The sequence below is a fragment of the Pinus tabuliformis genome, chromosome Q (assembly GCF_031772625.1).
Source record: "Pinus tabuliformis cultivar Carrire ecotype Pingquan chromosome Q, CPIR1, whole genome shotgun sequence".
Lineage (NCBI taxonomy): Eukaryota > Viridiplantae > Streptophyta > Pinopsida > Pinales > Pinaceae > Pinus > Pinus tabuliformis.
In genome coordinates this window covers 215,512,321-215,535,359 of record NC_142296.1, presented here as the reverse complement: position 1 = coordinate 215,535,359, position 23,039 = coordinate 215,512,321, and positions in this window count along the sequence as shown.

The following is a 23,039-nucleotide window of genomic DNA, read 5'->3' as shown; positions in this document are numbered from 1 at the left end:
TACTTGGTCAACAAATCACCTTCATCAGCATTGGAGGATAAAACTCCACAAGAGGTATGGACTGGTAACAAACCCTCTCTTTCACATCTAAGGGTATTTGGATGTGATGCATATGTACATGTTCCAAAGGAGAAACGAACCAAGTTGGATAGTAAATTTGAAATGTGCATCTTTATTGGGTATAAGGATGGTTTAAAGGTTTATAAGCTTTGGAACCCAGTAACAAGGAAGGTTGTGTACAACCGAGATGTGGTGTTCAGAGAGGTGAAAGATGTTATTAAACATGAATTCCAACCAAAGGAACCTGAGAAGATAGAGTTTGAGCTAAAGGAGGAAGAATCAGACTCTATAGCAAAGGAGGAATCAGAAGATGAAGAGCCACAAACTCCGGGTGTGAGAAGATCAGTTCAAGAAAGAAGGAAGCCAGAAAGGTATAGTCCATCTTCTTTCTATTGAAATTTTTCTTTATCTATTACTGATGATGATCCCAAAACTGTGAAGGAAGCAGTAGATTCAAAGGATGGAAAACTTTGGAAAGAGGCCATGGTTGATGAAATGGAATCTTTGCAAAAAAATGAGGCTTGGGATCTGGTGGAGTTGCCGGCTGGAAGGAAACCCATTGGCAGCAAATGGGTGTTCAAGAAGAAGACAAATGCAGAAGGAAAGGTGGAGAACTACAAATCTCGGTTGGTAGCAAAAGGTTATTCCCAGATGCGGGGAATTGATTTTGGTGATATTTTTTCTCCTGTTGCCAAGGTAACTTCTATTATATTACTTTTATTTGTTGCTGCTGCTTTTTATTTTGAGGTAGAACAGATGGATGTGAAGACAACATTTCTTCATGGGGAACTAGAAGAGGAAATCTACATGAAGCAACCTGAAGGCTTTACGGTGAAGGGTAAGAAAGAACTGGTATGCAAGTTAAAGAAGTCTCTGTATGGGTTAAAACAATCACCATGGATGTGGTATCAGAAATTTGATACATTTATATGGGGACTTGGCTTCACCAGAAGGAAAGCAGATCACTATGTGTATTTTAAATTAATTGTTAACCGTGTTATTTATTTGGTCTTGTATGCGGATGATATGTTGCTAGTTGGAAATGACAAAGAAATTATCCAGGATTTGAAGACCCAATTGTCCTCCAAATTCGACATGAAAGATCTTGGTGCTGCAAACTATATTTTGGGCATGGAAATTAAAAGAGATCAGGAAAAGAGGAAGCTCTGGTTAAACCAGAAGAATTATTTTGCGACAATATTGCAGATATTTAATATGCAGGATAGTAAACTGATGAAGGTTCCTATTCCTATAGGTGTAAAGTTATGTGCTGAACAGTGTCCCAAGACACAAGAAGAGGAAGAGGACACGTCCTGTGTTCCATATGCAAGTGCAATCAATAGCCTGATGTATGCAATGGTCTGTACTAGACCAGACATTGCACATGGAGTCGGAGTATTGAGTAGGTTTATGTCAAAACATGGAAAGGAGCATTGGACTGCAATAAGCGGGTTTTAAGGTATTTGCGTGGCACTAGTGATTATGGTTTGTGCTACCAAGGAAGACCAGGATTGGACAAAGTGTTGGATATTTGTGGCTTTGTTGATGCAGACTAGGCTGGAGATCTAGATCAAAGAAGATCTACATGTGGGTATGTGTTTAACCTATTTGGAGGTGCAGTCAGTTGGATGAGTAAGAAACAATCTGTAGCGGCACTATCAACTACAGAGGCAGAATACATGGCAGCCACTCATGCAAGCAAGGAAGAAATTTGGTTGCAGAGATTGTGTTCACATATGGGATTAGTACAGGGATCTATAAGGATAGCCTGTGACAGCCAAAGTGCAATTTTCTTGGCAAATAACCCTGCACATCATTCAAAGACAAAGCACATTGATGTTCAGTATCACTTTGTGAGGGATATGATAGAAGACAAAAAGGTGTTGCTGGTAAAGGTGGACACTTTGAAGAATACTGCAGATGCATTGACAAATCTGTGAGCTCTAAGAATTTCTCTTGGTGTAGAGAAACAATGGGCATTGCAGGGCTGGATAAATGACTAATATATCTTGTGGCCCCCTATGGAAAGAAAACAACAAGTGGGAGAATGTTGGGTTGTGTTATATTCTTTCCACGACTAGCCCACATAGTTAATCGAGGGGTTAGAGGGGGGGCGGAGCCCCCCCCCCCCCCCCACTTTCATTCCACCGATTGCGTAGAAGGGGGTCACAAGGGGTTTGAGGGGTGCAGGTAACCCCACTCTATGGGGTCCAGGGCAGTGCCCCGGAAAATTTTGGTTTTGGAACCTATGTTAGGTTGGGCGGACCCACCTATGATTTTGTGCATGATTTTCCCGCATGTTTTTGGGCGCGATGGTTTTTGGTCCATGGTTTTGGATGCGATGGTTTTCAGTCCGTGGTATTGGATGCTTCGACATGTATAAATATGTATTATAACATTGAAAGGAATATAATGAAAAATCAAGCTAGTTGTCTCGGTTTTGGGATCCCGGGGAAATTATGTTTGTATATGTGTTTTATGTGTTATGCTCTCGCATTGTTTATTTTATGTGTTTTAGAATTCGTATGCAGGTAATTTCTATATGGGGTTAAAACCTACAATAATTTCCACATACGAACTCAGTTTAAGGCAGTGTTTGTGTCATTGGAAAGGTTACCATGAGCTCTTCGAATTGGTCAAGTTTTGGTAATATTCAAGAACTTTTATTTTTAAGGTTCTCCAAAGCCACTTGGATCAATACAAAACAAAAATACCAAAGAAAAAGAGTAAGAGCCAATGTGTAAAATTATATTTGATCCTACCTTTATTCTCTTTCTTATTTTGACCTCAATCCACCCCTTGAGAAGGTCCCACGGGGACTAAATATATATTAGAACTTATATTCCCAAGTTTCAAATCATGTGTGAATTTCTTATTGAAATTGAAGTTTTTTAATTCATGAAGTTACTTCATTTCTCTTAATGGTGTTTATGTGAAACTACCACTCTAGGGGGGGGAATCTAAATGTTATTGGTGTATGTTCTATCCACTAAAGAGAGCACCCATTCCTCGACCTATATTATTGGGTATCTATTGGTATCCTTCTCTATGTAATTTTCCTATGATTTTTCTACTAGTTCATGTTTTTCTTTTCATGTGATAGAGATTTCTTAAATAGTTGTTATCCTTACATTTTTTATTTATGTCATTTTTCCCTTTTAGAATAAATCCATGCTTGAGGATATGAATCTTCCAAATGTATTGCTTGTTAACAAACTCAACATTCAAATTATGTATTTTCATATTCCCATTTCTAATTCCAATTGGAAACATTCCTTTGAAGTATCAATTTATCTGATAATCCCTTACTAATGTCGATATGAAAAATATACATGCAATTGTAAAATGACTAGGTTTAATATTATCTCTGTCTATTTTTAAATATTTTCAAATATATTCCCAATGTCTCCAAAGAATGTTAACTCCTAAAAAATTAAAGATAGATTTCGAAATTGTATCCAAATAGAGATTATAGTGACAAATATGTTGGATGGGTTAAATTATCAAAACCATGGGGCAAAAAAAAACTCACTTTACTCAATTCTTATCTCATAATAATCAACATTGTGGAATTGAACGCAAAAAATCCTTTGAAAAAAATATATATATTAAAATCGTTTATCTAATTTCTAGAGTAACCAAATTTAAGTGTAATGTAAGATGCTATAATCTATTAAATCAATAAATTATCAGCTTGTATTTCTAGTATGAAAAGAGGTAAAAAATGTTAGGTAAAACTTGACTCAGTAAAAGAGTCAACATTGTTGGGTCAAACAATGGTGGTTTTGGGCCCATGGTTTTTAGTTTCCCATGGTTTTGTGTCCACAGATTGCATGTAATGAATCCTTTAAAATTCTTGGGAAGACTTCATTATAATGGGTTGGTTTATGGCTAGGAGACTAATGACATTTTGTTAGCTGGGTTTTTTTCTGGAGTGGGTTCTCTAGAGTGAATTTTTTGTGCATTGTGTTTATGTTTTATGATTATGGCTAGTTGGTTTAATGCTCCTCTCAGTAAATCTATTTCTCTTTGATTAATTTTAATAATATAAAGATGTAACTCAGGAAGAGAAGCAGGTTGTCAGTTCCTTAGTCATTCAAAACATAATTGTCATCTATGCCAACATGGTGTTAATTATGGCATGATATTTTCTTGTGATATAAACCATGTTCGTAGTAGCTAGTGAAATATTGATGATGACAAGAAAAGATAGTTTCTAGATCAAATCACATAGATATGGTAGTTTGATTTGGTCATTGGATGACATCTTTGTGCCCAACTTGAAATAATTATTTTCCATGGTGATTTGAGGTGTAGGGTCATCAAACATATTTATGCACCAAAGTGTCCATGTAGTTGGAGTCTTCATGCAAGAGGTGAAGCTCTTGGAAAGATGATAGATCGATAGGGCCTCGAAAAACTATTGAAAGAATAGAAGATTATGGAGATATTTTAGAAGCTATGTGGTGATCACGATGTGTGTTTGTGTAGACCATTGTCAACAAGTTGTATGCTAGTGAATTGGTGGATTAAGCACTTACAAGTTGTACGCTAGTGAATCAATGGATTGAGCACTTGAAAAACCATAGGCACTAATTTCAAAGAGCCAACAATATATCCATATTCCTAAGATAGATTTGTGTGAAGGCCATAATAAATTAAGTGTGAGGGTCCACATAACAAATTAGTACCACTTAGAATAGTGAAAATGGTGATGGACTTTTGGGTTTTCCTTAGCCATATAAGTTTGTGAAAAGGAATGATCATAGTGGCACAAAAAAATCATAATGGCCTAGGGAGATGAGCGATGAAGACTCACTAGGCTAGCTTGGTCGAGTTTTTTCCAAGGGCGTAATTGAATTTTGTTATCTAGTTCTTCCCCAGATTGGGGTTTTCCAAGGTAAATGTGTGCACATTATGTTTATGTTTTATGGTTGTTTCTGATTAGTTTAATGTTCCTCTCAGTAAATCTATTTCCCTTCAATTAATTTTTTTTAATATATCTCCTCTAATTACTACAAATACTAGATTTTTTTTAATTTCTCCACAATATACACATTTAGAAAATGATTCACCATAATTTTTTAGAGTTTATTGTTAATTATATCCTTAAAACAATGTTCATCAAATGAGGAGAGTATATTGTCACCTCTTTCTCCTTTAGAAAGATGAATAATTAAGGATAACATTAAATCCTTACCACAATAGTATTCTAAAAGTAAATGATGATTTTCCATCTTCTTTCCAACGTACAGGTTGCATTTTTGGGCTACTGAGATCTCCACCTTTTTTTCGACAATTTTAGCTTAAATGGATGTAACAAATTCCAACAATTGTACCTACAGTGTGATGGTATTGCCCTCATACAACCTCGTTGGAATTTGAAAGGTCTCCACATGATAATTGTCACCTGTGTTGTTGCCATATCTTTGAAAAAGAACACCAACCATGTTAGGTTCCTATACTACTAGTGTAACCCCTTATTGTTATTAGTACAACCCCCTTATTATATTGTTGTTCCCATGTATTCCCCATATTGTTATTATTATTCCCCATAGAAGCCCACTATTGTTATTATTGTGCCCTTACATGATTATTTTTATGTCGGCTCTGATTATATTATGACCCCTTAGACTCGTATACATAGAAAGGAGGTCTTTTCATTTGTATAATCCAAGAATTGTTCATTTTTGTAATGTAAAGGAGGTTGCCCCCTCGAAGAGGCTTATTTCTAAGGCGTTGATCTATCATTTCTATCTTTTTGTGAGCTAGTTTCATAACATTTGGTATTAGAGCTTTGGATTCTAGGGTTTTGCTGCTCCAAAAAGGTCATCATGGAATTTTCGCTATAACTTTTTCACTACAAAGTTTTAGAAGATTAAAAAAAAAAAAAAAAAACCATTTGAGAAGGAATCTGTTTGAACCTCGAGGCCAAATTTCAGATCTTGTCTCGCTATATTTTCAAAGATATGATCTGAGGAAGTTAGGGTTTTTGCAAGCTCCAGAATTTCATCTCAAACAAGTCATCGTGGAATTTTCGCCATAATATTGTTTCTACAAAGGTTCAGATTCTGAAATTAAAACCCATTTGAGCCAAAATCTTGGTAAAGCTCGGGTCCGAATCTCAGACCCTATCTCACTATAATCTGAGGAAGTTAGGGTTTTTGCAGACTCTCGAATTACATTCTAAACAGGTGACCTTGGAAAAATTGTCATAACTTTCTCTCTGAGGCACTAATTGAAATTTTGTAAGAAGTTACAGAAATAGGAAAGACTGCAGTTTTATGCGTATATTTTTTAGACCCGAAGGTCGAAACAGTGACACGTGGCACGTCGTACCAGTTCACTCTACTGAGACATTATATAATCAGGTCATCTTAGGATATTGGGCATCGCTCTTTCTTGCAGAATCAAATTCTGATCAGACTTGTGGAGTTAGAAAGAGGACTCAGAGAACTACTGTAGATGACAATTTTAGAACTTGGAGATCTAGAAGTATAGAGTTACAGTTGTTTCAAGATCGAGCTCCTAAAATCAAGAAAGGGTGATATGAGGAAGTTTGATGGAAAGGATTCGGTAAATTGGATACTACAGATGGAGCAATATTTTGATCTACATGAAGTGCAACTATTACAAAGGTACGTATTGCATCTTCATATTTAGAACCAAATCAATTTTTATGGTATAAAGGGCTTTTTTCTGGTAAACCATTTGTTATGTGGTCAATTTTCACGGAGGAAATGATAGCACATTATGAGGATACAAAGAGAAACACATTCTTTAGCCAATTGATAAATCTCAAACAAAAGTGTTCAAAGGTAGAGCACATTGAGGACTTTCAAAAATTGAATATATGGGAAAATGATATTCCAGAGAAGCAGAGGATTGATGTCTCCATAGGGACTTTAAAGGATAACATTCAAAAAGAGGTTCCTCTTTGGGAACCTGATTCATTGGAGAATTCATTCAAGTTGGAAAGAAAAGTGGAAAGCAAAATTATGGCAACAAGGAAGTCTACCCCTCACAACTATAAAGATGGAAGTGTTGTTTCTCCTAACCTTCCAAAACTTACAAGGTTGAAACCACAACAATTGGAAGAAAAAAAAGCAAAAGGGATTTGTTACAATTGTGATAACAAATACATTAAAGGTCATAAGTGTGCTTAGAAGAAATTATTTTACATTGATTGTGAAGAGGAGGAAGAAAAGGATCAAGAAATGTCGAAAGAAGAGGATATAAACCAGGAACCAACCCCAGAGAAAGAAGAAATGAATCTGACCATATCTTGTAAAGCATTGGCAAGAATTACCACTCCTCAAACTCTCAAGATAGAAGGACATATCAAGAAGAAAAAGGTTCAAGAAGTGAAAGATCACATCAAGAAAGAAGAAATGAATCCGACCATATCTTGTAATTAATTGGCCAGAATTACCACTCCTCAAACTATCAAGATAGAAGGACATATCAAGAAGAAAAATGTTCAAGAAGTGAAAGATTGCATCGAGCATCAAGAAATGAATTTGACCATATCTTGTAATGCATTAGAAGAAATTACCATTCCTCAAAATCTCAAGATAGAACAACATATCAAGAAGAAAAAGGTTCAAGCAGTGAAAGATCACATCGAGCATCAACAACAAGTTCTCCAACTTTTAAAGGATAATGCCACTTTGGTGCAGAATCGAATGAAACAACAAGCAGATCAACATCGCAGTGAAAGAAGTTTTGATGTAGGCGATTGGGTATTTTTACGACTACATCTCAAGCAAGCTATTTGTGAGAAGGAAATGTTGGCAATACTATATGCACGTAAGAAATGGCAACCTTATCTAATGGGAAGACACTTCAAGGTAAAAATGGATCATGATAGTCTTAAATACTTTTGAACAATGATTATCTTTAGAAGAACAGAAAAAATGGGTCACAAATATGTTGGGTTATGACTTTTAAATCATCTACAAAAAAGGGAAGCAAAATGTTGTTGTAGATGCACTCTCAAGTAAGGATGAGGATGTGGAAGCATTGTTTTGTGCTATTTCTATTATCCAACCAGATTGGATAAACAAAGCAAGGTATGAATGGAAGAAGGATGAAGAAGTGTGGCCACTCATTCAAAAGTTGCAGAAGATCCCAGTTCAAGCAATATTGCAAGAACTTGACGAGGAAGGAAAAATCATATATGAACCTGGAGCAGTCACAGAAACAAGAACCCGATAGCTATGAAACCATTCAATTTCAGAGTATCTCATCAAGTGGAAGAACTTACCCACTAAAGATTCCACATGGGAGGACAATAATTTTATACGGAAGAATCAAGAACTACTCAAGCGTTGAGCACAACACTTTTTGAAGGAGAGGGGCATGTTAGGTCCCTATACCACTAGTGTAACCCCTTATTGTTATTAGTACAACCCCCTTATTATATTTTTGTGCCCATGTATTCCCCATATTGGTATTATTGTGCCCCATAGAAGCCCACTATTGTTATTATTGTGCCCTTACATTATTATTGTTATGTCGACTCTGATTATATTATGACCCCTTAGACTCCTATATATAGAAAGGAGGTCTTGTCATTTCTATCATCCAAGAATTGTTCATTTGTGTAATGTAAAGGAGGTTTCCCCCTCGAAGAGGCTTATTTTTAAGGCTTTGATCTATATTTTCTATCTTTTTGTGAGCTAGTTTCATAACAAACCAGTCCATATGCTTTAGAAAAATCATCAAACACTTGTGTAGGAATTTTAGCAAATATTTTGCATGCAAACATTTTGTTAAATACTTGGTAAACATCCTCATGACAAAATATAAAATTATACTTGGGTAAAACCTAAATAGGACCCAGAAGGATGACTCTTCTTGAAAAGTGAATGAGTAATATATTGTCCACCAATTTTAGCGTGTTAAACCTGAAAGGATTACTTTCTTTAAAATTAGATAAAATACTATAGTGTTGCACATAATGTTTCCATTAATGATCGAAAGTGTCATTGATTTCAAAGGGATTGCCTAAGGAAGAAGCAATGTCATTCATAAATCAGTATGACAGTTTGATCTCTTGTACGTCCTCATCAAATGAAGTCAAGTAGGTTTGACGTTTATTGAATTTTTTGTCAAATTTATGTTGGATTAGTAAGCCTATGGACAATATGTTTGGATATTCCTCTCTCAAACATTTCCAATGGTATATATCACTCTTAGAAAAACTCCTCTTTGATGAGAAGTCATTATCTTTTGAAGTTGGCAACTATAATGAGGGTGAAAAACATCAAATTTATTAAACATTGAGCTCTTCTGGGTGGATCTATGGTTTTGTGGTGGAACCTATGGTGGATTTCATGTAAACATGAAAATTGTTTAATGTTGTTAAATAACATGCACCTTTCAGCCTATCCAGCAATGGAAAAAATCATGAACGGTGGATTGTAGGAAGAGCTGAAGATTATTTAAAATTCTAAATTATACCAATAAAAGGACAACACATGGTAGGAACCTAATGGTGGACTAGGTGTCAAATCCGAGTGGAAGTTTAAGTACATGTGGACCCTTTAGTTAAATAGCACATGGAATCTACTGCACAGTTAGATGTGACATGGAAATCCTAATGATGTGGCAAATTTCAGTTGGTCAAAGGAGATGATGTGGAACCAAATATGATGTGGAAACAACATGGCATGACATGTCATTAAGATGAGGTCACAAGGGTGACATGGTGCCCCCAGGGACTACTATGTGGCAAGCCATATTGGTGCATATTGATTGGTGAAAAGGCTAGAAATGGGTGACATATGGCACCTCTCACGACTTGTCACATGGCTTGATGACATAATGTTTATTCCCATGGACCCCTAGGGATTGGGTCACATGGTTATGGTCCTCCCAAATAGGTAAAACATAATGCAAATATAACCATTCTTAGGCATATAAAGGCTACATTAAACCTTCATTTTTTAACTTAATAAAATGTTCCTAGTTCAATGTATTCCTATGAGGATCAAGAAGATTTTTCATGCTTTATGTGTTGAACATGATTGTCGTGCAGTATATTAAGAGGATTTTTCATGGATTTTGAGGAGCTCTAGACAAAGGGATTCTTGGGTCCTTATCTTTTCTATATAATACTTCCAACTCAGTTGGCTAAGGAAAATAAATACTCCTTCCTACTACTACATGGTGACCCAAGAACATGATCCAATTTTTTAGGGATTTTGGAGGGAAATAAGTCCTCTCCTAATGGAGTTTTCTCCCTACCCATTTTGTATAAATATAAGGCTCTAGTATCCCATTAGGATGAAGTAGTAAGAATCTATAGAATAGTAGCATAAGAATATTAGGAGAAGTATAGTGGATTTTTGTAACTTTTCCCATGTACAAGCACTTTTTTTATTAACGGAAATGATCTTTGGTTTTGGTTATTATTTTACCTCTCCTTCAGGATTCTAATCCTCCTTGGGTTAGGACCCACCCAAGTGCCCAAGACCCCTTATGTAACATTACTACTTATGCATTTATGCATATATGTAGTTTATTTCTGAATATTGCTTTTATGCATGGTTAGTTAGATGATTTATGAATAGTTTTTATTTACAAAGTGGTTGAAAAATAGATGTTAGTAATGATAGTTGTGACATAGATGAAGTATCATTCTTATTTATGCATTTTAGTTCACTTTGGTTTCTATTGTTTATTTATTTTCCATCATTTACTATTTCACTATGTATGCGCAGTCCCCTATTTTGCAGCTACATGAAACACTATAACCACATATCTTGCTAAATAAACCCTACCACCAATGATGTGATGTTTCATACATGTGTTCCTTATCATTTCTTATCCCTTCCTTAGCTTCTTTTTCTTTTCAACCTTGTTTTTAGCACATTTTTCTGTTCACTAAAATTTATCTTGTAGCAAAATAGAGATGCTTGTAGAAGTGTGCAATTTTCTTTTGAAATTTTCCTAGCTTTACATCGAACTCATGATTCACCTTATTTGATGTGTTACAACATCTCTGGAACACTGAAGATGAAATTTATAAGTGGAGAGACCAAGTAAATAAAAGTCAGCAAATAAATAGACATATCTTACTGCAAATATAGTTTCAACCCCTCTTAAGTTTCTATGGACCTCAGGTTGAAAATTAAAGTTGAGACCCTTGGAAGTTGCAACATTGTTATGCCAATACTAAGGGTTGTCACTTTTTGGTGTCATTGTTGGGGATGTGTTAATTTATGCATTATATTCTTCTTAGTTTCTCTTCTCTTTAACTCATTTCACTTTCTACTAGGAAAAAATAAATTAATTAATTAATTGAAAAAAAAAAATTAAAAATTAAAAATAAAATATAAATAAATAAATAAATAAAAATAAAAATAAAAAATTGCATTAACATTTTCATTTTTAAAAAAATTACAAAAATGTGTTTCTTTCTTTTATTCCTTGAAGACTTGGAGATAGAAAAAAAATAAAAAATAAAAATAAAAAAATCTTACCAAAAACCCCCACTTCCACTAACATCTAGCCTCTTTTTTATGATCGTGATCCTCCTACATTGTCGACAAGGACTATTTAGGCCCTTTTTTATGAGCAAGTGAGGCTCTCTGAGGAGCTTGTAGATGGACAAAGACCATGACATCCCAGCAATACCATGGATGAAAATAGACAACAATAAGTGTTCACATGCCCCATTAGAGAAATAAATGGAGATACAAAAATGAAAAACATTAATCCACATTTTCTCCCACACTTCTATGGTCTAATCACAGAAGATCTTGAGGCTTTCATGTTTGAGTTTTTTGTAGTATGCAACACTTATGACTACAAAATTGATGAACAAAAGATTTAATTATTCCCTTCCACTCTTAAGGATGAAACCCTTTGATGGTTCATGAGCCTAGAAGGGGACAACATCACCTCACAGGAGAAAATGCAACAAGATGTCAACAACAACTACCAAGATTATTGCAGAGCAAGGGACACTAGAGATGACATTCAGAATGACTCAAGGAGTAGATGAATCTCTAGAAGATTTTAAGGGAAGATTTTAGTTGAGTTACAAAAGGGTGCACAACTGCACCCTAGATCTATATTCCTTGAAGTTAGTCTTGCTATGAAGAGTAGGGGAATAGATAATGGAGACACTCAACCTCCTATCCAATGGAGGTATATTTCAACTCAGCTATGATGATATCAAAATGGTATTCAAAAATAACAGAAGGGTTGCTAGAAAAAGAGATAGAAAAAACATGTGTACGATAAGTCCCTCTTCCTCCTCCTTGATTACTAAAAATGGGGTAGGGGGTATGTTAGAGGATATGAATACTGAAATATTACGTACATATACCATGCATATGGACACCCTATAGATCAAGAGAAAATAGGAGTAAATCAAAAAGTCAATATCCATATTCTACCCTAAATACACAAAAACTGCATCCTAGGAATGAATTCCCTTTAGATATCATAGAAATATGTTGTGCATGTGAAGAGAATCATTCCAATGATAGGTGTACATATTTTCAAGGTCTAAAATCTATATAATAAGGATCATAATGGATCATGGAGCATATATGCTTTGTTAACCAAAGGAGGCCACAAGCCCCTTCATGGTTTCAACAAGGTGTACACTTCCCCTCTACTTTCAATGCAAATTACAATGCTCATTATCAACCTTTGTATCCTCCTAACCCTTCGCCCTAGCCTATGCTCACTCCTTGGACATATCCTCCTCAAAATATTACTCCTACCTTTCATCCATACCCTACTCAACCTCCTTAATGGCGTAATCCATCACCAATATGGAGGCCTCAAGTGCCTAACTACCTACCCTAATGCCTCCTCCTTTTTAATCTCGAGCACTTGAAAACATTCCTCCAAATAAACCACAAATTCTTGCCCAACCAAATCCAAATCCTAACAACAATCAATCTCAACTAGTCTACAACAAAGAACCACTTACTAAAACTATGTCGTAGAAACCCAAGAAATAAACCTTATTTTTAGAAATTTCCTTCTAGATGTTCGTCCACCTCCTCCAATATAGAATCTTGAGGAAGAGGAGGAATAATCTACACTTCAAGTCACCAAACAAAAACCTCCTTATCCTAAAAGGCTGACAAAACACAAAGAACACACCCAAGAAGAAGTTGTACTTTTGGGAGAAATGAAAGATTTATGTGTCAAGATATCTCTCCTTCAAGCCATCAAGGATGTTCCTATTTACAAAAAATTCATTAAGGAAGAATGTATTAGAAGGTATAGGAGGAAGAATAAGGATTCACCCACTATTAATGTCATAGGGCATCTAGTTGATCTTATGTTAGGAATAATAATCATCCCCAAGCAATTAGATCCTGGGAGCCCAATAGTGGATGCACACATCAATGACATTGCAGTTCCAAACATTCACATTGATATAGGAGCTACAATCAACATCATCACCAAGAAAACCATGCTCAAACTTAACCTTCAAGGATCTCTTACGAACACCTCTATTGTGATACAACTTATTGATAGGTCGATAGTAGCACTTAAATGTATCGTAGAAGATGTAATGATCTCCATTGATTCTTTGATATGGATTTAAACAGGGATGCAACAAAATACAGAGATAACCATATACACAGAGATGCAGTGTAAATAATACTTCATTTCATTAATGTAAAATACTGAAATATGCTTACAAACATAAATGGAAATAAACCAACTAGGGCGATGGTAGCTTATCTCTGAGAAGAGATGGGGCAGCTACATGCCTTTGAACTCTGTTACAATGAGGCTCGAAGGCCTTATTTATTGTTGAGAAACAATGGAAAACCTTAAACATCCAAAAACCTAACCCTAGAAGATGAAATGCCAAACTGTGGGCCCCTTTTCAGTAAATTGGTACATCAACTTCCTGGGGTCGTAACTTTGGCACCCGATCTCCGTTTGATGTGTACAATAGCTTGTTAGAAAGATCTATCTGAGAACTATAACTTTCGAAAGAAAAAATTGCTCCCAAATTTCCCAAAAAACGTCGTTTAGGGCCTCAAAATGGCTCCGGAAGTTTAGGACCCGAAAAACTACTAAAAATAGTAAATTGTGCTACAATTACGGAAACTGAAGTACTGAAAGAGACAGTTGTGGGGGTCCAAGTGGGATAGGTGGGTGGCCACCAACGTCCACCTAGATCATTCCTCCCCCCTTAGGAAGCAATGGTCCCCATTGCATTGAGTTCCTCCATCTGTTGAACTTGGTCCCTAGTGAGCTGTTCTGCAATATCGGATGTGTCCAGTAATGGTGGGAAGCATGGTCGATGGCGGTACACATTCAACACTTGGTGCAGGCGAAGGAATGGAAGAATGTTGTGCTCCAAAGCATTATTTCCCACAGCCTTAATAATGGTGTAAGGACCATGTCGGCGTGGTCGAAGCTTCTGATGGGCTCTTGTAAGGCATTATTTCTGCAAATGCAACCAGACTTTGTTTCCCACCTGAAGCTTGTGTGGTACCCCTGTGGGTGAGGAGAATTTGTTCCTATGTTCTTTCATGACCATATTCCTTTACTGTTACTACTGTGTGGAGGAACCCTTCGCAGGGGTCATGATGTGGTGATGATCTTCCCTTTACTTTGGGAGAAAATTAGACAGAAAATGAACTTCCTAGTCTGGGAGATGAGCTTTCTACCTTTCTTAGTAGAGATCAAAGAGGTGGTGGTAGGTGGGGCTACCTTCGGTATCATGTATAATGAATTATCCAAAGAAATAATGACAACACGAGGCCTTGACTCATACACAACATGTCGCCTCCACAAGTATGGTTGGCCTAATAATACATCACAAACATCCAGAGGTGTAACATCACACAATACCTCGTTTGTGAAAGGCTTGATGTTGTAGGGAAGGCAGCACTACTGGTGAACTTTGAGATCTCGTCCTTCATGAAGCCACCCGATATTGTACGGTTGCGGGTGTGGTGTAGTCGGTAGGCCCAACCGCTTCATGACCTCTGCTGAAATGAGGTTCTTTTGGTTGCCATTGTCGACAATGAATTGCAACGGCAAACCCTTCACCCACATCTGTGAGTGGAAAAAATGTTCCCCCTCCTCTGGATCTTTCGCCTCATTCTTCTGGATCTTGGCGATGGCAACAGTGACGCTGGGCTCTGCATCAATAATCTGCTTCCCTTTTCCATTCCCCTTGTCGGGTTCTGACTCAGGGTCGGAACATGCATCTGATTCTGAAGCCTTCAACTCAGCCACCAGCGACTACTTGGTCCGACACTCACTTGTGTTATGAGTGGGACTCTTGTGGAACTCACACCACTTTCCTGTGTCCTTCTTCGACTTCAGGGTGTTGTTCTTTTCTTGCGGCTTTGACAAGTTGTCTTGGGTCACCCCGCCTTGGCTTTGTCCTTTTGTCTTCGTATTTGCAAATCCAAATTCTCGCTTCTTCTGTTTGAACTTTTGCTCGATTTTGACAGCGTATCGGTACGTCGTGCCGAGTCAGGAGATGTTCAGGAACTCCATCTCTTCCTAGATGTATTTGTGTAGGCAACAGCAGTATTTGAGTACCAAATGCAGCTCAAAATCTTTGATAACCAATTGTGTGCGAAGGGTATGAAAAATGTTTGTGAACTCTGGCACATCTTGGTCCCTTCCCTGCCGCAATGTGGTCCATTTGATGTATTTGTCCTCATAGCTTTTGACAGGGTAGTACTGCTCCTTGACAGCATCCCAGAATGAATCCCAAGTGGTTGCGGTTGAAAATAGTGAGCTCGTACTTTCATTCTTCTGCTCGCAATAGGTTTCCCCCCAGTCCTTGACGAGGGGGCCTTCTTTGAGAAGAGCAAAAATAATCTTTTCCCGACTCAAAAATTCATGAACAGAAAAATAACCCTCTAACAGATTTAACCAGTTATCTATGACATCTACATCTATCTAACCCTCGAATATGTGGATTTCAAAATTAACTTGTACCTTAAAGTGGGTGGCATTTCCAGAGTATCTATTGGAAGCTGATGCATCGCTTCTGGGTAGCCACTGAAGGATCTGGGCAAAGTTGTCCATCATCGCATTCCTTTGTCGCTCGAGGGCTTCTTCGAGCAAGATTTTGATAGGATCTCCTGCCCCCTCGTCTTTCTTCTCATCCGCCATGGGAGGCCGTCGAGATTTGCAAGGCTGTTCTTGCAAAGGTTCGACCAGTTCAAGCCCTAACTCCTTATATCCCGACCTCGTTGGGGACATGCAAAGAAAAACAGAGAAAAAGAAGACCGCTCTGATACCAGTGATCCAGATTTAAACAGGAACACAACAAAATACAGAGATAACCATATACACAGAGATGTAGCAGAAATAATACTTCATTTCATTAATTTAAAACATTGAAATATGCTTACAAACATAAATGGAAATAAACTAGCTAGGGAAATGGTAGCTTATCTCTGATAATAGATGTGGCGGCTACATGCCTCTAAACTCTGTTACAATGAGGCTCGAAGGCCTTATTTATTGTTGAGAAACAATGGAAAACCCTAAACATCCAAAAACCTAACCTTAGAAGATGAAACGCCAAACAATGGGCCCCGTTTGGGTAAATTGGTACATCAACTCCCCAGGGTCGTAACTTTGGCACCCGATCTTTGTTTGACGCATACAATAGCTCGTTAGAAAGATCTATTCGAGAACTATAACTTTTGGAAGAGAAACATTGGTCCGTGGACGCATGTTGCTCCCAAATTTCCCAAAAAAAACGTCGTTTAGGGCCTCAAAACGGCTCCAGAAGTTCAAGACCCGAAAAACTGCTAAAAATAGTAAATTGTGCTACAATTACAAAAACTGAAATACTGAAAGAGACAGTTGTGGGGGTCCAAGTGGGATAGGTGGGTGGCCACCAACATCCACCTAGATCATTCTTGGTAAGATCCCATCAATTTCCTTGCTCTTTGGGCTAAGTATAATTTAGTGGCTACCCACTCATCATAGGAAGACCTTGTTTGGCCACTGTTGAAGCATTCATCAGTTGTAGGGCTAGTAAAATGACCATCACCAATGGGAAATTAAGAAAATATCTTTTATTATACCCACTGTCTTAGCCTCTTATTGAGGATGACTTTCCAATGTGGGTAGAGGAATAATAAAAAGAAGAGGACTCTTACCTCTTACCATATTACCTTGTATGTACGGTATAAACCACCATTTGTGCTAGGAAAAATGATGAAGATAATCTAATTAACAAATATATGCAAAACCAATACCCTACTACCATGAATATTGATGGCTTAAAATTCGGATGCATCCATAGGGAAGCCTAGTTGTTCTCAAGAAAATTCATGGGAAAATTTGATAAATATTGGTTCTAAGAAAAATAATGTAAAAACCATAGAAATAAACCCCTCCAAAACCTTGAAAATTAGCCCCTTTCTCTCAGCTGCTCAAGAGGACCAATTACTCATTGTCTTGAAACAACATGTTGATGCATTTGCATGTCACTATAAAGAAGTGAAAAAACTTCATCATTTTGTGTGTAGACAGCATATATATATCAAGGAAGATCATAAACATGTTTTCCATCTGTAGAGGAAAATGAACCCTACATTAAAAGACATTGTGAAAGATGAATTAAAATAATTATTGGATGTAGGATTCATCTATCCAATCTCAAATAGTGAATGGGTGTTTATCCTAATCATTGTCCCTAAGAATAATGGAAAATGGGAAAAAAAAATTGGTTACATAGAACTCAACAAAACCACTAGAAAAGATCATTTTCCCTTTCCTTTTATTGACCAGTTCTTGATGTCCTTCCAAGGAAAATTTTATTGTCCTTTTTTGGATGGGTTTAGTGGGTACAACCAAATCCAAATCAACCTTGAACATTAAGATAAAACCATATTTAAATGTCGATGGGAATTTTTTTCTTACAAAGTTCTCCTATTTGGTATGTGAAATACCCCTACCACCTTCCATAGGGCCATGTTGAGTACAATCTATGAACTTGTGCATATTTAATGGAAATCTACTTGGATGATTTTACACCCTATGGGGATGATTTCCGAGAGCCTCTCTCAAACCTATGCAAATTCTTGCAGAGATGTAAAGAAATGCCTATTCCTGATGGATGAGGGGAATATCTAAGGGAACTTTATCTTTTCAAAATGAATCCAATTGGACCCTAACAAAATAATCATATTTAAAAATGTTCATATTCCTCAAAATAGAAAGTTGTTAGAATTTTTTTAGGCCTTACTAGATATTATCATAGATTCACCAAATATTTTATAAAAAATGCTTCTTCTTTATTTTCATTACTGACAAAATATGTCGAGATTTGTTAGGCAAACTTATGTCAAAAATAATTTGTGGAAATTAAATAAAAACTAATGACAACACCTATTATTATAGGTCCTAATTATACCCTACCCTTTCATATCTATATAAATGCATCAAATAAGGTGGTTGGGGAAGCTCTGGAACAAATCAAAGGTTAAATCCGCTATGAAATTTATTTTATTAGCAAAAATTCATATAAATCTAGCTCAACTACACAATAAATGAAAAGGAATCTCTTGCCATTGTACATGTTTTAAACAAATTCGGACATTACATCTCTAGTTATCAAGTCTTCGTGCACATTGACCATGCAACAATCAAATACTTAATGAATAAATCATATGTGAATGGTCGCACAATTAGTTGGTAATTACTATTTCATGAATCATTTTACTATTGTTGACAAACCTGGGAAGGAGAATGTCATTGTGATTTTCTATCAAGAATAACCCTTCCTGTAAAAGAAGATGTGGTAAATGACTAGCTCCTTTATGAGCATCTCTTTTCCATATCAATCTTATCTCCATGGTTCACTGACATAACCAACTTCTTAGTTACTGGCCAATTCCCTTTGTTCCTATCTTCGAAAGATAAAAGTAAGATCATAAAAAACAACACCACTTACACTTTGTTTGGGAGAAACCTCTTCAAGTTAGGTCTTGATCACATTCTGACAAGATGTGCAAGCGGTTATGAAGTTAAAGAGTGACTCCGTACAGGTTGGTTGAATTTCAAAAATTGTGGAAAGAACCTTTATCATTTTGTAACCAACGTTTCGGACTAACTAAGTGAGTCCATGATCAAGGTTGTAATCTGCGTTTTGAGAAGAGAGAGCGTGAATTCTTGGAGTAATTAATAGTTAATAGATTATAGTTTAATGATAAAAAATTATTGTCGGCTTTTTTATTTGTTTAATTGCTAAATTTTAATGATTAATTTTAGTATGTTTGATTTTGATTTCTAGTTTATTAATTAATCTTATATATAAATGTTTGGTATATTATGAATATTATATATAAATGTTTGTTTTTGTTTAATGTTTAGTTTAAAACCATATATCAAAAATTAAAATTATAAAGAATTAATAAATTATTACCATTTTAAAATTAATATTATTAATGTTGGTATATTTATGTAGTTTTTTAGGTAATTGTATTAAAATGAGTTATTAATTATGATTAGGATAGATATTAGTATTTATATATGAGTGTTTATTATTAATATTATATACAAATGTTTGTTGTTGGGATGAAGTTTATGGAATCTTCTCATGTTGTCATGATGGACCTTATGGGGGCCATTTTGATGTAAAGAGGACAATTTACAAAATATTTCTAGCAGGAGACTTCTAGCCAACTCTTCACAAGGATGTCAAGCGATATACTTCCTAGTGTGATGAATGACAAAGGATGGGGAAACCTACTGATAAGGATGATATTCCCCTCCAAACTCAAGTGTATTTTGAGCCATTTGAGGAGAGGGGCATCGAATTCATTAGTCCTTTTGATCCCCCATCCAAGAAGAATAAGTACAACATTGTTTACACAAACTACTTGACCAAGTGTGTTTAAGTAAAGGCAGTAAAAGAAATTTAAAAAAATAGAAAAAAATTGAGTTTCTAAGATAAAATATCTTCTACAAGTTTGGCTTTCCATTGGAATTGGTGGCATACCAAGGCTCCTAGTTCACCTCCAATTTTATGGAAGGAATAATGAAGCAGCACCACATCTGATATTGTCTATCTACTCCACATCACCCTCAAAAAAATGAAAAAGTGGAGGTCACAAATAGAGCATTAGCACTCCAAGGTGACCAACATCAGCAAAAAGGATTGGGTAGAGAGATTTGTTAAGCCCACATAGGCCTACAACACCACCTGGAATACCATTACTAGATTTACCCCTATGAGGCAATCTATGGTAAGAAAAAAATGTTGTCATTGAATTTGAATATAATAAATTAAGGATGGCATCCCAGCTTGATATTGATGTAAGTAAAGCACATAATGAAATATTGTAGTAATTAAATGCACTAGATGAATATAGAATGTAATCCTTATTGCACAACGAAGTAGTCCAACTGCAGAGAAAAGTATAGCATGGAAAGCACATTAAACAAGAACATTCTAATAAGGATATTGGGCCCTCTTGTATAACACCAAGTTTAAGATTTCAAGGGTTAGTTCATGACTAGATAGTTGGGGCCTTATCTGGCTGAAAATTGTTATGACAATGTGATCTAGGTGGCTCCAAAAATGCTCAGAATTCAGAAGTGGCTTTGGAAAAGCTCAAATATGAAAGTTTTCAGATTGAAATAAAACTAGGGTCAGAGAGAAGATCTCATCGTAAGCTTTCCAATCGCGCAAAGGGCACCTCAATCCAAGTTCGTATTTGAAAGTTATGGCTAGTCAACGTTTTGGTCAAACTAGGCCTAGTGGCAGCCACTGACAAGGCAACAATTTGGCATTTATCGATGCACAGATTCTGACCACCAGAATGAGAAAATTTATCACCTCATTAATTTTTCCAATAACCGCAAAAATCGGCGACAAATGTTTTGTCCGATTTGATATATAAAAAAACAAAAGCAACAAACAAAAAACAACAAACAACAAACAAACAAACAAACAAAAACAAACAAAAAAAACAAACAAACAAACAAACAAACAAAAACAAACAAACAAAACAAAAAACAAAATATATATATATATTATTAGGGGTCGGGGCCCATGGCTTTGACCTAGGACCCCGCCCATTGTATACGGTCAATATTAAAACATGAGCGATGGGTATTGAACCATGCTGGCCAGACCTTCCAACAAAACAATACGCGATCACCTAAAAACAACATAGTTAACGGGCCCAAAATCACACCAAAAAATAATTAAGCGGTGGGGGTTCAACCTCGGGACCTTCATCCACCCAACAACTTTCTAACCAAGGGCCAACCAACAAACCCCACGTGGGCCTTGTTAAATACGCCCAATAAATTTTATATAAGCCCAACCTTGCCATTCGACGAGGGGAGAACAAACAGAGGCGAAGTCACACAGCGGACCCAAGTGCGAGCATGTTTTTCAAGACAAGTATATGCCAGGGGAAAATTCTCTTGACTATTCCACAAAATATTCCATGGAGAATGAGTGAGAAATCTAAAATATTCCCTAGAGGGAAATTTTCACAGTGACATAATCATGTCAACTTTATAATCAAACAAACCATAATTTCGTCAGGAGTCTAATCGTGTGATCGGTTTTTAGATCTGAGTAGCAGATCATCAATCAACTTGCAAAGAGGAATCTTTGTGGAATCATGAGGAATATAAAATATTCTCTAAGGGCCAAATTTTGACAATTGCATAACCAAGCCAGCTTTATAATCAAATCACTCAGTTATTCGTGAGGAGTGTAGTTGTGAAGTCGGATTTGTAATATGAGCAACAGAATTCTAGTCAACCAGTGAGAAGGAATATTTGGGGAGTCTTTGAGATTCCCGAGGGCCCATATTTTAACGGGGTCAGAAAGGGGTCGATTTTACAGTCATTCGACATGATTTCGCACCACAAATTCAACAGTGCAATCCATTTCTTCAATAGAGCCCTGCATTTTCAGGCCAACCCCGAAAGTGGAAGTATATGTTGCAGTGATGCCATGTCTTTCTTTTGATATTTTGAGATGATGCTTTGATGTTGAGATCCTTGTTTGTTATTATGTTATAGGATACTTGTATGCCACTTCATATGATAACTAGATATCTTGATATGAAAAAGGAGTGCCCATATGAGTGACAGGTCTTGTAGGAGAACATCTCGTGGAGAGACATGCCACTCCATTTGAGGGATTTTATGCTTGTAATGACAAATAATACACAATGTACTTATCATCATCTTGAAGAATTTAATGAATCAGCCTCCCCAATCTTGACATCGGGCCCAGAGACATAACCCACACTGGGTGAACTCCGTTATCAATGTGTCTGTGTGCCTTGATTTGATGATTTTCATTATATTTCCTCTTCTTTAAAGTATGCATATGTGGTTTTTCATTCTCTTTCACATTCAATTCTGCTAACATCATAGAAGTAAAATATCTTGGTTAATTCCAATAGGAGAGAGAATCCAGATCAAGTTTGGTATTAGAGCAGGCTTCTTGTTGATGCGAATTGCAAGTGTGAATGATTGAACTTGCAGCTAGAAAGAAAATGAAGGATGATAGAGATCTGTATTAGGCCTTCTATAGGATAGCCAACATGGTAGATATAATGTATGTAGATTATGAGGAGAAAATGGAAAAAGAGGAACAAGAGAAAGAAAGAGTAGAGGACAATGCTCCATTTCCATCTTCCAGTGATTATTCATCTTCTTCATCATCTTCTCATCATTCAAATGAGGAGATCAAGCAGAGAATGTTGACCTGAGGAGTCTTCTACAAGAAGAAAAAGAGGAGAAGCAAAGATTATGGCTTCAGTTACGAGTCACAGAAGAGGCCTTAGAGGATTTTAAGCACAACGAAGGCTTAGAGAAGCTATCATTACTTTCTTTAGAATCGACAACTGAGGTAAACAGTTTTGATCATTCTTCAGTTTCATTTTCACATGACGTTATTTCTGTTGGAAGCCTTTAGATACCCATTTCAGGAACTAGCCTAAGACTCCTTACCAATATGGGGTACATTG